Source organism: Stenella coeruleoalba (assembly GCF_951394435.1).
Source record: "Stenella coeruleoalba genome assembly, chromosome: 8".
In the NCBI taxonomy this organism is placed as follows: Eukaryota; Metazoa; Chordata; class Mammalia; order Artiodactyla; family Delphinidae; genus Stenella; species Stenella coeruleoalba.
The window spans coordinates 69,783,882-69,796,056 of record NC_137154.1 but is presented as its reverse complement, the minus strand read 5'-3'; the positions used below and the strand labels follow the sequence as shown (position 1 = coordinate 69,796,056).

Genomic DNA, 12,175 nt, shown 5'->3' with positions numbered 1-12,175 from the left:
TTGGGATATATGTATTCAGATATTTTGTCCATTTTTGAATGGGTTGTCTGCCTTTTTCTTACCGATTTCTGGGAGATATATTTTATCCAATTCCTTTGTTGAGTATATGTATTGCAAAATCTTCTCCAGTGGCTTACCTTTTTGTTCTGTAAATGATGTGTTGTTGAACAGAAGTTTTTAATTTCAACAAAGGGCAATTTGTCAATGATTAATGTTTCTGTGTCCTGTTTGAGAAAACCATTCTCTATCCTAAGATCATAAAGAGATTCTTCTGTGTTATGTCCCAGAAGCTTATCTGATTTGCCTTTCACATTTAACTCTACAGTCCAGCTGGGAGTTGATTTTTATGTGTGGTCTGAGATAGGAATCATGTTTCATTCTATTCCACATGGAGATGCACTGGCCTCAGCACCATTTGTTGAAATGACAGTCCTTTACCCCTGCTCTGCAGAGCTATCTTAGTCATTAATTAACAGACCATATATATACAGATCAATTTCTGAAATCTTTATTCTGTTCCATTGCTCTATTTGGAATTAATTGCTATAGTTTTTTAATGAGTTTTATAATAAGAACAAGTCTTCCATCTTTGTTTTTTTTCCCCAAGGTTTTCTTGGTAATTCTTGGCTCTAAAAATTTTCAAGTAAATTTGTAATTATATATACTGCTTGTGAGCTAATATAAGGTCTTAACAAAAATACCTGTGTGGTTTCAGTTTGGTTAAAATTTTTTTTATTGAAGTATAGTTGATTTACAGGGTTGTGTTAATTTCTTCTGTACAGCAAAGTGATTCAGCTATGTATATGTATGTGTGTGTGTATATATATATATATACTTTTTTTAATATAAATTTATTTATTTTTGGCTGTGTTGGGTCTTTGTTGCTGTGCGTGGGCTTTCTCTAGTTGCAGCAAGTGAGGGCTACTCTTCATTGGGGTGCGTGGGCTTCTCATTATGGTGGCTTCTCTCGTTGCGGAGCACGGGCTCTAGGCACGGAGGTTTCAGTAGTTGTGGCTCGCGGGCTCTAGAGTGCAGGCTCAGTAGTTGTGGCACACGGGCTTAGTTGCTCCAAGGCATGAGGGATCTTCCTGGACCAGGGCTCGAACCTGTGTCCCCTGCATTGGCAGGCGGATTCTTAACCACTGTGCCACCAGGGAAGTCTCTACATTCTTTTTTAATATTTTTTTCCATTATGGTTTATCTCAGGATATTGAATATAGTTCCCTGTGCTATATAGTTGGTTATAATTCTTAACTGTTGTTAATTGCAGTTGATTTAATTTAAACCTTGATCTTATTCCCAGGCTTGACTAGATATTTCCTTTGATAGTCAAAGAAACCGATTTTGGTTGCCAAAGCTAAAGTTTGCTGACTGAGATTAGGAAAATATCCTGTTCTTGCTGGTATCTTCCTGTTTCCTACCTGAAATGTTATCAACCTCATTTACCTGGCCTAATGTTCCTTTGCCCATTGGTGGCATAGCCCAGCCAAGAGAGGGTAATAATGTTTCTTATGCCCCCACCTCACCCACCTTCTTTTCCTCCCACTTGTTTAAAGCATGTGCTGTTTTTCCCTCCTCTCCTGAAACGCTTCCTACATTTACAAAACAGTCAGTCCGGGCTTTCTTCCAGTTCTGATCTTCACTACACAAACCCCTCTGCCACTCTGCCCACTAGTTTCCTTCCATCTTCATTTCCACCTCCTAATACGCATCTCCTTATATTCTGCAGGGGTCCCTTCTCCTCATCAGATGCAGCAGGTGCTACGAAGGGAATGAGGAAAGGAGGAAAATGAGGCAGAGAACTGTTTATTGAGTTGCTCTTCCATGCCTGGCCCAGGTATATATACACATTGTCATTATTTAATTCTCATAACACTACATAGTATGCATTATTACCCTTTTTTAAATAGCTTAAGATCACACAGCTAATAAATGTAGGGCTGAGATTTAAATCTAATTCTATCTGAATCCAAATCTCGTTCTTTCCACATGACCACACTGCCTCCCATGAACTGAGGCATGTCCTGACTTGCTGCTTAAAACAGTCTCAAATCCTAATGCATCTTTGAACAGAGACTATACAGAAAAGAAGGGCAAAGTCCAAAGTAGAATTTGAGCTAGATCTCAAGTTGGTGGCTGGCCCAGACGGGGCGAACACCCAGAGGAGAGCTTTCCCTTGGAGAGAGACATTTCAGGTGGTTACAGGGATTCATATTAAACAATGAGCAGTAAATATGGGTGACTCACTGACCAAGTTCTTATGAATATTGAAAAGTAAATGGTTTCCAGTTGGTCCAGATAAACTCTGTAATAGATGATAGACAGATAGACAGAGAATGGGTGACCACTGGGATTCTCGGGGTTGATTCAGTTAGGTCTAATGTGTCCATCAACTAAAAACTTGTTTAACAGTAATTTCCCACAGGAAGTTTTTCTATTTTGGGTTTTTTTCTCCAAATCATGTTTATTATTTTTTCTCTGATTATTTAAAAGAAACTATAGGAAAACTAAAAAGTACTAAACAACACAATGAAAAAAATATATATATAAAATTAATATAGTAAATGTATATGTATTTGTGAATATAGCTGCTTTGTTTCTTTAAGATAAATTCTTAGACGTGAACTTTTTGGACGTAAAGTGTGGGTCATATTTTAAACACTTGGTAAAAACCTACAAATTCCCTTGTTGAATGGCCAGAGGACATAAATTTTAAAATGACAGACTGGAAATGCAAATAGCTAATAAGCCCAGGACTTTATTAGTAATTAAATTAACTTAAGGGACATATCATTTTTAACTATTGAAATAGAAGCTTTTCATTCATGCGATTTTTTTTTTTTTGACTTCAGGACAGGTTTAATTACTCCAGTTAAGGATAGAGAGATAGCACCTAGAGTAGTGCTCCCAGCCTTGAGGTTTCAGTAGAACACTGACTTTCATTAAGGAAAATAGACCAAATATTGCTAATACAGAGCCACTGCGTTTTTCAGGCACGTCAATTAGGAAAGCTCCTCCTTGAAAACGGATGAATAGTTCTCAGAAAAAAGAGAAGCCACTGTTCCTCTGAACCACCCATGGACATTCCAGAGAAGAGGCAGATAGAGAGTTAGATTCTAGAAGAGACGGCAGCAAGGAGCTAGGCCCTTACGCAGGTGGCGGTGGCCAGCAGAGAGGGTGCAATGAGCCCCAGGCCTCCCTGGTCCTAGGAGAACGCTCTGGACCAGAGGTCTGCGAGAAGAGGCCGGGTAATGCCACCAGTCTTCACAGACAGACAGGCCTCCTCTGGACTGTAGCGCAGCTAAGGCTCCTCTTCCTCATACCAGCACTGTTCACTGAAATCAAGGGAAAAGGCTGCAATCTCTCTAGTGGCTGAAACCACGGTCTGAGCCATGGGTTGTGTTACAGGTGTTGGTGAGGCCAAAACTCCCACGAATTGAATCTGGGGCCACATGGCATGCTCAAAACACTCGGGTGGGTCCCATCCCTCTGGGTCCTCCAGATCTGGATGGCATCCTTGTGGGAGAATTTAGGCTCAGACTGGCCCACTGGCCATGAACTCCACCAGCTGCTGAGAGAAGAAATGCCCTCCACGTTCTTGGTACAACTTCTGGCAATCTTCCTTTCTCCACAGAAATTCTCTCATTCGTACAGTGAGGAACTTGTTGCTCTGAATCTGCTGATGAACAGCCTCCAGAATCAGTGGGTGAACAACTAACTGCAGGCTTGATCGGGGCCAGAGTGAGGTGGAGAGCATGACGGCTCCGCAAGATCGAGGTCATCTGTCTCCTGCCATCAGAGAGCCTGATAAGAGACCCATCAGGGCTGCACTCCCCACCCTTCCTACTCTGGAGCCCTCATTCATTCGATATTGAGTGCCAGCGATGCATTGGACACTGAGCAAAGGCAAAAAACAAAAACAAACAAAAAGCAAAAAAACCCCAAATAAAAACAACCCACCATAGACATGACCTCATGGGACATTTAGTCTAAAATACATATACCATTTATTGAATTCTGTTTGCCAGGACTGTGCTAAGCACTTTATAAACATTACATCTGATCACCACAAAACTCTGTGGTAGTTATTGTTACTGACTGAATGAGGAAACAGATGTTCAGAGACTGACTCACATGTCACATGGCTACACAGGCTGAGGATTGAATCTCAACCTTGACTGACTCCAAAGAGCTCACCATCAGCTTCTGGATGAAGAGGATTCTTTCAGAATGCATTTCAAAAAATCAGTTCAGGGCTTCCCTGGTGGCGCAGTGGTTGAGAGTCCACCTGCCGATGCAGGGGACACGGGTTCGTGCTCCGGTCCGGGAAGATCCCACATGCCACGGAGCGGCTGGGCCCATGAGCCAAGGCCGCTGAGCCTGCACGTCCGGAGCCTGTGCTCCGCAGCGGGAGAGGCCACAACAGTGAGAGGCCCGTGTACCGCAAAAAAATAAAAAAATAAAAAATAATAAATTCAATGACTGGGTGTTGGTTAGGGTGCAGGGAAGTGGTGTTCTCATGTTGCTCGTGGGAGTATAAATGGATATATCTTTCCTGCAAAGCAATCTGGCAAGATTATCATAAGCCTTAAAGAGTTTTCATCTTTACCTGAAATTCCATTTTTTGCATTCTACCCCAAGGAGAGAATCAGAAATGTGATCAAAGATTTATGTACAGACATACCTCAGAAACATTGCAGATTCAGCTCCAGACCACTGCAATAAAACTAATATAATAAAGTGAGTCACATGAATTTTTTTGTTTTCCCAGTGCACGTAAAAGTTATGTTTACACTATACTGTGATCTATTAAGTGTGCAATAGCATTATGTCTAAAAAAGAGTACATTCCTTCATTTTAAAATACTTTATTGTTAAAATATGCTAACCATCATCGGCACCTTCAGCAAGTCATTAATCTTTTTTCTGGTGGAGGGTCTTGCCTCGATGTTGAAGGCTGCTGACTGATCAGGTGGTGGTTGCAGAAGGGTGGGGTGACTGTGGTAATTTCTTAAAATAAGACGACAGTGAATTTTGCCCCATCGATTGACTCTTCCTTTCAGGAACAATTTCTTTTTAGCATGCAGTACTGTTTGATAGCATTTAGCCCACATAGAAGTTCTTTCAAAATTAGAGTCAACCTTTTCAAACCCTGATGCTGCTTTATCAGTTAAGCTGATTTAATATTCTAAATCCTTTGTTGTCATTTCAACAATCTTTCCAGCATCCTCACCGGAAGTAGATTCCATCTCAAAACACTTTCTTTACTCACCCATAGGAAGCAGCTCCTCATCCGTTAAAGTTGTATCATGAGATTGCAGCAGTTCAGTCACATCTTCAGGCTCCACTTCTAGTTGTCTTGCTATTTCCAACACATCTGTGGTTACATCTGCCACCGAAGTCCTGAATCCCTCAAAGTCATCCGTGAAGGTTGGAAACAACTTCTTCCAAACTCCTGTTAATGTTGATATTTTGGCTTCTTCCCATGCATCATGAATGTTCTCAATGGCATCTAGGATGGTGTATCCTTTCCAGAAGGTTTTCAACTGACTTTGCCCAGATCCATCAGAGGAATCACTGTCTATGCCAGCTATAGTTTTACAAAATGTGTTTCTTAAGTAATAAGACTTGAAAGTCGAAATTACTCCTTGATCCATGGGCTGCAGAACGGATGTTGTGTTAGCAGCATGAAAACAACACTTATCTCTTTGTACATCTTCGTCAGAGCTCTTGAGTGGCCAGTGTGCATTGTCAATAAGCAGTAATCTTTTTTTCTAAGCAGTAGGTCTCAACAGTAGGCTTAAAACATTCAGTAAACCATGTTGTAAACAAATGTGCTGTCATCCAGGCCTTGTTCTCCCATTTCTAGAGCACAGGCAGAGTAGATTTAGCATAATTCTTAAGGGCTCTAGGATTTTTGGAATGGTAGATGAGCACTGGCTTCGCCTTCAAGTCACCAGCTGCATTAGCGCCTAACAGAGAGTCAGCCTGTCCTTTGAAGCTTTAAAGCCAGGCATTGACTTCTCCTCTCTAGCTATGAAAGCCCTAGATGGCATCTTCTTCCAATATTAGGCTGTTTCATCTCCATTGAAAATCTGCTATTTAGTGGAGCCGCCTTCAGTAATTATCTCAGCTAGATCTTCTGGATAACTTGCTGCTGCTTCTACATCAGCACTTGCTGCTTCACCTTGTACTTTTATATTATGGAGATGACTTCTTTCCTTAAACCTCATGAACCAACCTCTGCTATCAAACTTTTCTTCTACAGCTTCCTCACATCTCTCAGCCTTCAGAGAATGGAAAAGAGTTAGGCCTTGCTCTGGATTAGGCTTTGGCTTAAGAGAATGTGGGAGCTGGTTTGATCTTCTATCCAGACCACTAAAACGTTCTCCATATCAGCAATAGGCTGTTTCTCTTATCATCTGTGTGTTCACTGGAGTAGCACTTTTAATTTCCTTCAAGAACTTTTCCTTTGCAGTTACCACTTAGCTAACAGTTTGGTGCAGGAGGCCTAGCTTTCAGCCTATCTTGGCTTTCAACATGCCTCCCTCACTAAGCTTAATTATTTCTAGCTTTTAATTTAAAGAAAGACGTGTGACTCTTCCCTGCACTTGAACACTTAGAGGCCACTTTAGGGTTATTAATTGGCCTAATTTCAATATTGTTGTATCTCAGGGAATAGGGAGGCCTGAGGAGAGGCAGAGAGATGGGGAATGGCTGGTTGGTGGAGCAGTCAGAACATGCTTTTTTTTTTTTTTTTTTTTTGCGGTACGTGGGCCTCTCACTGTTGTGGCCTCTCCCGTTGCGGAGCACAGGCTCCGGACGCGCAGGCTCAGCGGCCATGGCTCACGGGCCTAGCTGCTCCGCGGCATGTGGGATCTTCCTGGACTGGGGCACGAACCCGTGTCCCCTGCATCGGCAGGCGGACTCTCAACCATTTCGCCACCAGGGAAGCCCAGAACATGCATATTTATCAATAAAGTTTGCCATCTTATGTGGGCATGGTTTGAAGCACCCCAAAACAATGACAATAGTAACATCAAAGATCACTGATCACAGATCACCATAACAAGTGTAATAACAATGAAAAAGTTTGAAATGTTGTGAGAGTTACCAAAATGTAACACAGAGATAGAAAGTGAACAAATGCTATTGGAAAAACGGCACCGATAGACTTGCTTGACACAGCATTGCTACAAACCTTCAGTTTGTAAAAAACACAGTATCTGCAAAGTGCAATAAATGAAATGCAATAAAATGAGGTATGCTTGTATAACAGCTTGAATATTTGATAATAAAAAATGAGTGTATATATATATATATAAAATATACTCTAACAATACATATTATTATAAGTTATAATAATATATGTAAATATATAGAGAGTATATATATACAATTATATATTATTTAATGTATCAAATTAAATGACATAATGATATAATGTCTGGAATTTGTTCCAAAATAATCTGGACCAGGGGAGGAGAAATAGATTGAAGCTGGGTGATGGATACATTTAAGTTTATTATATCATGTTTCTATATAAAAAGGCTTAAGATATTTATAATGAAAGATGATTCCATCAAGCATTATTTATTACAGTGAAAAATATGCCATGAGACAAAATATACAGCCGTTAAAAGGGATGTTCTTGAGAAAAATTTAGTAACATGGAAAATGCTCTCAGAATGATGTAATCAGGGCACAAAACTGATAAAATTTCATTTCAACTATGTAAAAAATGTAAAGGAAACGCACCAAAATGTTAATAGCAGGATTATGGTGATTTTTATTTTCTTATTTACGTTCTTTTGTATTATTTTACGAATACCATTTATACTCAGAAAAAAAAAAAGTAATGTACTGAAGAAAACAGTCATTCTTTACCTCTAACAGGTCCCTTACTATTGTCACTGTCGGAGATGGGTCACTGGTCTGAGTAGCCATCTGAGCCCATGTGACCTGGGTGGTAGTTTTTGGTTATATGTAAAGGAGCTTGTTGGAGAGGAAATAAAACAGCTGGCTTTGTCATTTATACCCTATGTTTCTGCAGGACACAGCCAGTTGTGTTTATGAGAGATATTTCCATTGTCAAGGAGTGACGCTCAAATTAACAGCTCTGCTTAGTTCTATAAGTGTTTTGGAATTTTTTTGTCTTTAGAAACATTCCATTGATATTTTCATATATACATTCATTAAGTATTTAGTAAGAGCCTGCTCTGTGCCAGGCACCATGCTAGGTTTGGTTTAAAATATGAAAAGAGCAGAGTGCCCGCACTGAAGGAAGTTCAGTCTAATAGGAGAAACTGGTGGAGACAGTTATATCGTATAGAAAAGGCTGAGGTAGAGGTAAGCTCAGGACGAACCGTCAAACCCAAAAGTCACTTGCTGCTAAGATCTTTCACTTAGCAATTAAACTTTTGGTGTAGTATAAATGGTATGGTCTTTTTTGTCACACAATTTAGATTAGATATTATTACTCTGCCCTTAATTTCAGCTTTTATGATATTCCTAATGTGACTTTTTTAAATAGTCTGACTGGTTGGCCAGGATCTGACCTTTACATTCCAATCTTACATGTTTACTCCACTGCAAATAGTACTTTTTTCCTCAGAGAAGTATGATCATCATATTTCAAACAGCACAACCTTCCTTGGTTCCCTTGCCTGCAAGCTGAATTTTTGACTGTAATTTGTCTTTATTATAGCATGAACTTTATAAAATAGAAGTCAGGGTAAAATTAATATGAGAAAAGGTGGCCTTTTTTATTCTGGCACTCAAAACCAATGGCTTCAATTTGTAATTCAAAAAAAAAAAAAAAAACTCTTACGGAAGCATTTTTCAAAAGAGTGTAAGATCAGCGAAAGCTATTGCTTATATCCTGTGAAAATGAGTTGCAGATCTGGTGATGCTTTCTAGAAATAGCATTAACAAAATTTTTATTTGGTATTGCTATAAAAAAAAAACCCCACTAATCATCATTCCTCCCTCTATAAAATGCAATATTAATCAAATGGCTTAAATATCATGCTTAATTATCCTCTTTCACTTTCTGAGGATCTGATTTGAAACAAAGCACACAGCAGAAACTAAAGAGAAGGAGGAAAAAATCGCTCAAGAGCAATTAAGAGCATAGAATTAGAGCTGGTGCTAAGAAATATGACTCAACCCGTAGGATTACAGAAAATCTCCTTGTAACATTAGTTCCATGGCTCTACCCATAAAACTATATTTTCTTCTCTTTGCCTCCTCAGAGATTGACTGAAGAAATCATTTTAAGTGGTTAACCAGCAATGGAACCAGAAAATACAGTTATTTTCTCAGAAGGCAGATTTTACATTGAGTTTAGAGGATGCAGTTTGTATAATTTTAAATGATTAAAATGTAGATATGTCCCTGGACCCTACTAGATAGAAAAAGGAGTATTCAGAAAAATTAAGATTTGCATCCTGGGTTGTCTAATTCCATGTTCAAAGCCTCTGTCACAGTCCTGGCCATTTCCCCTGTCTGGGTACTGGGCTAGGCTCTAGGAGGTAAGAAGATAAGAACAAGATCAATCTTAGCCTGGAAGAGCTGACAGTTTATTTGGAAAGACAGATAAATTGCAAACTGACTACCACAAGGGAAAGGTAACCTCAGAGAACAGCTCACATGGTATGGGAGCAGTTTTATTTATTTATTTATTTTTTCAATCAGATTTTTGCTAGTTTATTTTTTTTTTGTCACTGAAATCATTAAAACAACTTTTTAAACATCTTTATTGGAGTATAATTGCTTTACAATGGTGTGTTAGTTTCTGCTCTATAACAAAGTGAATCAGCTATACACATACATATATCCCCTTATCTCCTCCCTCTTGTGTCTCCCTCCCACCCTCCCTATCCCACCCCTCTAGGTGGTCACAAAGCACCGAGCTGATCTCCCTGTGCTATGCTGCTGCTTCCCACCAGCCATCTATTTTGCATTTGGTAGTGTATATATGTCCATGCCACTCTCTCACTTTGTCCCAGCTTACCCTTCCCCCTCCCCTTAAATGAGAGATTTGGGGGCACTGACTCTGCTTGTTCTGGGATTGTGGCCGCCAAGGGTGTCTGAGAATATTCACAGGAGAGACAGCAATTGAGCTGGGTCTTGAAGAAGGAAGAGGAGCCTTTCTGGCCTGGGGGTGGGAGAGGGGATGAGTCTAGACAGAGAAATAACAGCATCTTCAAATAGATAGCACCATAAAATTGCTGGGCTGTGACAAGACCCCAAGATTCTAACCCTAGCAAACGGGTGAACAAGAAAAGGGGCTAATATAAGAAAATGAGGGAAGAGTGGGATATGGTGAGTTTAGTTTGTAGCTGGTTGAATTTTAAGTATTCCAGGTGGAAATGTCCAACCGACAGTTGAATATATAACGTTGATCTGGAGCGTTCAAAGAGGTAGTAAGTAGAGGTACAATTTGGAGCGATTGGTGAGTGATGATGGTTCAACCAGTAGAGACGGCTGAGATCACCCAGGGGAACATTTACTTCAAGAGGAGGAGATAGTGAAGGATGGCACCCTTGATCACCAACACTAACGAGCAGTCCTGTGGGGGTTACAACAAATGCTACAATTTATCTACATCATGGGTTAAATGGGCTGTTATGAGTTGGTCCAATACCCATGCCACCATTTATAAAGATTCCTATGTAAAAGTGCAGAGTGAGTTCAAGCAACTTACAAATAAATTGGACCACAACCTGTAAGTTGCTTGTGTGTACTTCCTTTCACTTATCCTAAATATACCATTTTACCCCATGGCTCCAGTGTCCTGGAACTTGGAAAGGAATTCCAGCCAACCATTTCCTGAAACTAATGACCTGCCCACATGCTTTATGTCTGTATTCCATTTGACACTATCTTCAGCCATAGCTTATATTTTAGCCCTACTTGGTTCATTTGTAGCTCAAGAAAGATGACATCCAAATTTTTGCCATTAAAACAATCTCCGTGTGACTGTCATGTACTGGCAATGGTGCTACGGGCCCTTTCTTTCCCTCTGTGATTGTCACCAGAGAAGGACTGTGGGAGTGGCGAATTTTTAAATCAAGTAGGGCTTTTCAGGAAACAATATTGGTGTTCAGTGAGCAATTGCTTGTGGTGCCAGGAATCTTGGTGTGGTGAGACTCTCAGAAACACCTTTCTAAGACCTCTGTGTGATACTGTTATTCTATAATTCTTTGTCTAGTTTTTATTAAAAATACTGGTGAAATGATCTGCTTTTTTAATTTTTTGTTTCAAGTCCATTTGAAAGAGTTAAACACTAAACTCTGCTCTCTGGTTTCTTTAACATGTATGACTATTATTAGGGACAGAAATATAGTTACTATTTGGCACTGAAGGGGTTCAGAATGAGCATCCCTGAGATATGCCACTTTGGCTTATGGACTAGTTTGAGCTGAAGTCAATTCAGGCCCAAAAGATTCAGGAAGAGCTGTTGCTGTTACTGTTGTTTTACCTCCCCCTTAACTGCCTAAAAGAATTTAGATGGAGGGTCTGGTCCAGGAAGAGAATTATCACCAGAGATAACTACAGAGAGTGTGGGCTACATGTGGAAACCTGGGGGAATCCAGCAGGACCTATCTGTTCAAAATCCTCTCTGTTCCACTCTCTCTGCACGGCATGGCAAACATTTGTTTACCAGACATTGGCTTTTCCCATTTTCCTGTGAATTGCCTTCCTTCCCTTTGAAGCCACAGACCCCTACTGCCTTCTTCTTAGTTCAGAATATGGCATCTCAGCCTCAACTGCCTGACTTTCAGGGAGCCTCTCACTGTCTGTTGGGATCCCATACGTATGTAATTAAATTTGTTTTTCTTTTGTTAATCTGCCTTTTGTTAATTTAGTTACTAGGCCAGCCAAAAGAACCTAAATGGGTAGAAGAAAATTTTTTCTCCCCAACAGCACATACTGACTATACACAGTGTCTTTGGTTCTGTTCAGAAGGCACAAAAGAAGGAGCTGCTTCGTTCTGGAAGCTCTGTGTCTTCCCAAATCTCTTTAGTTACTGCAGTAGTAATGCTACAGAACTGAGGAAGCCTCTGAGGGAGGACTTCTCTTAATAAATTAGTCTTAATGTGAGGGGGTGAGGGGTGAGAGATGTTCTTTCATGAAGCACTAGGCTGTTCCAGGAGTTCAGGGTAAGTCGC

General features: G+C 40.1%; 1 pseudogene across 1 annotated transcript; it reads right to left on the bottom strand.

Moving 5' to 3' along the window:
* Positions 1–3,028: 3,028 nt before the first annotated feature.
* On the bottom strand, positions 3,029–4,187 carry LOC307190363 (annotated as a pseudogene). The gene has a single exon. The product of its transcript is annotated as an uncharacterized misc_RNA (transcript).
* Between the last annotated feature and the right edge of the window lie 7,988 nt (positions 4,188–12,175).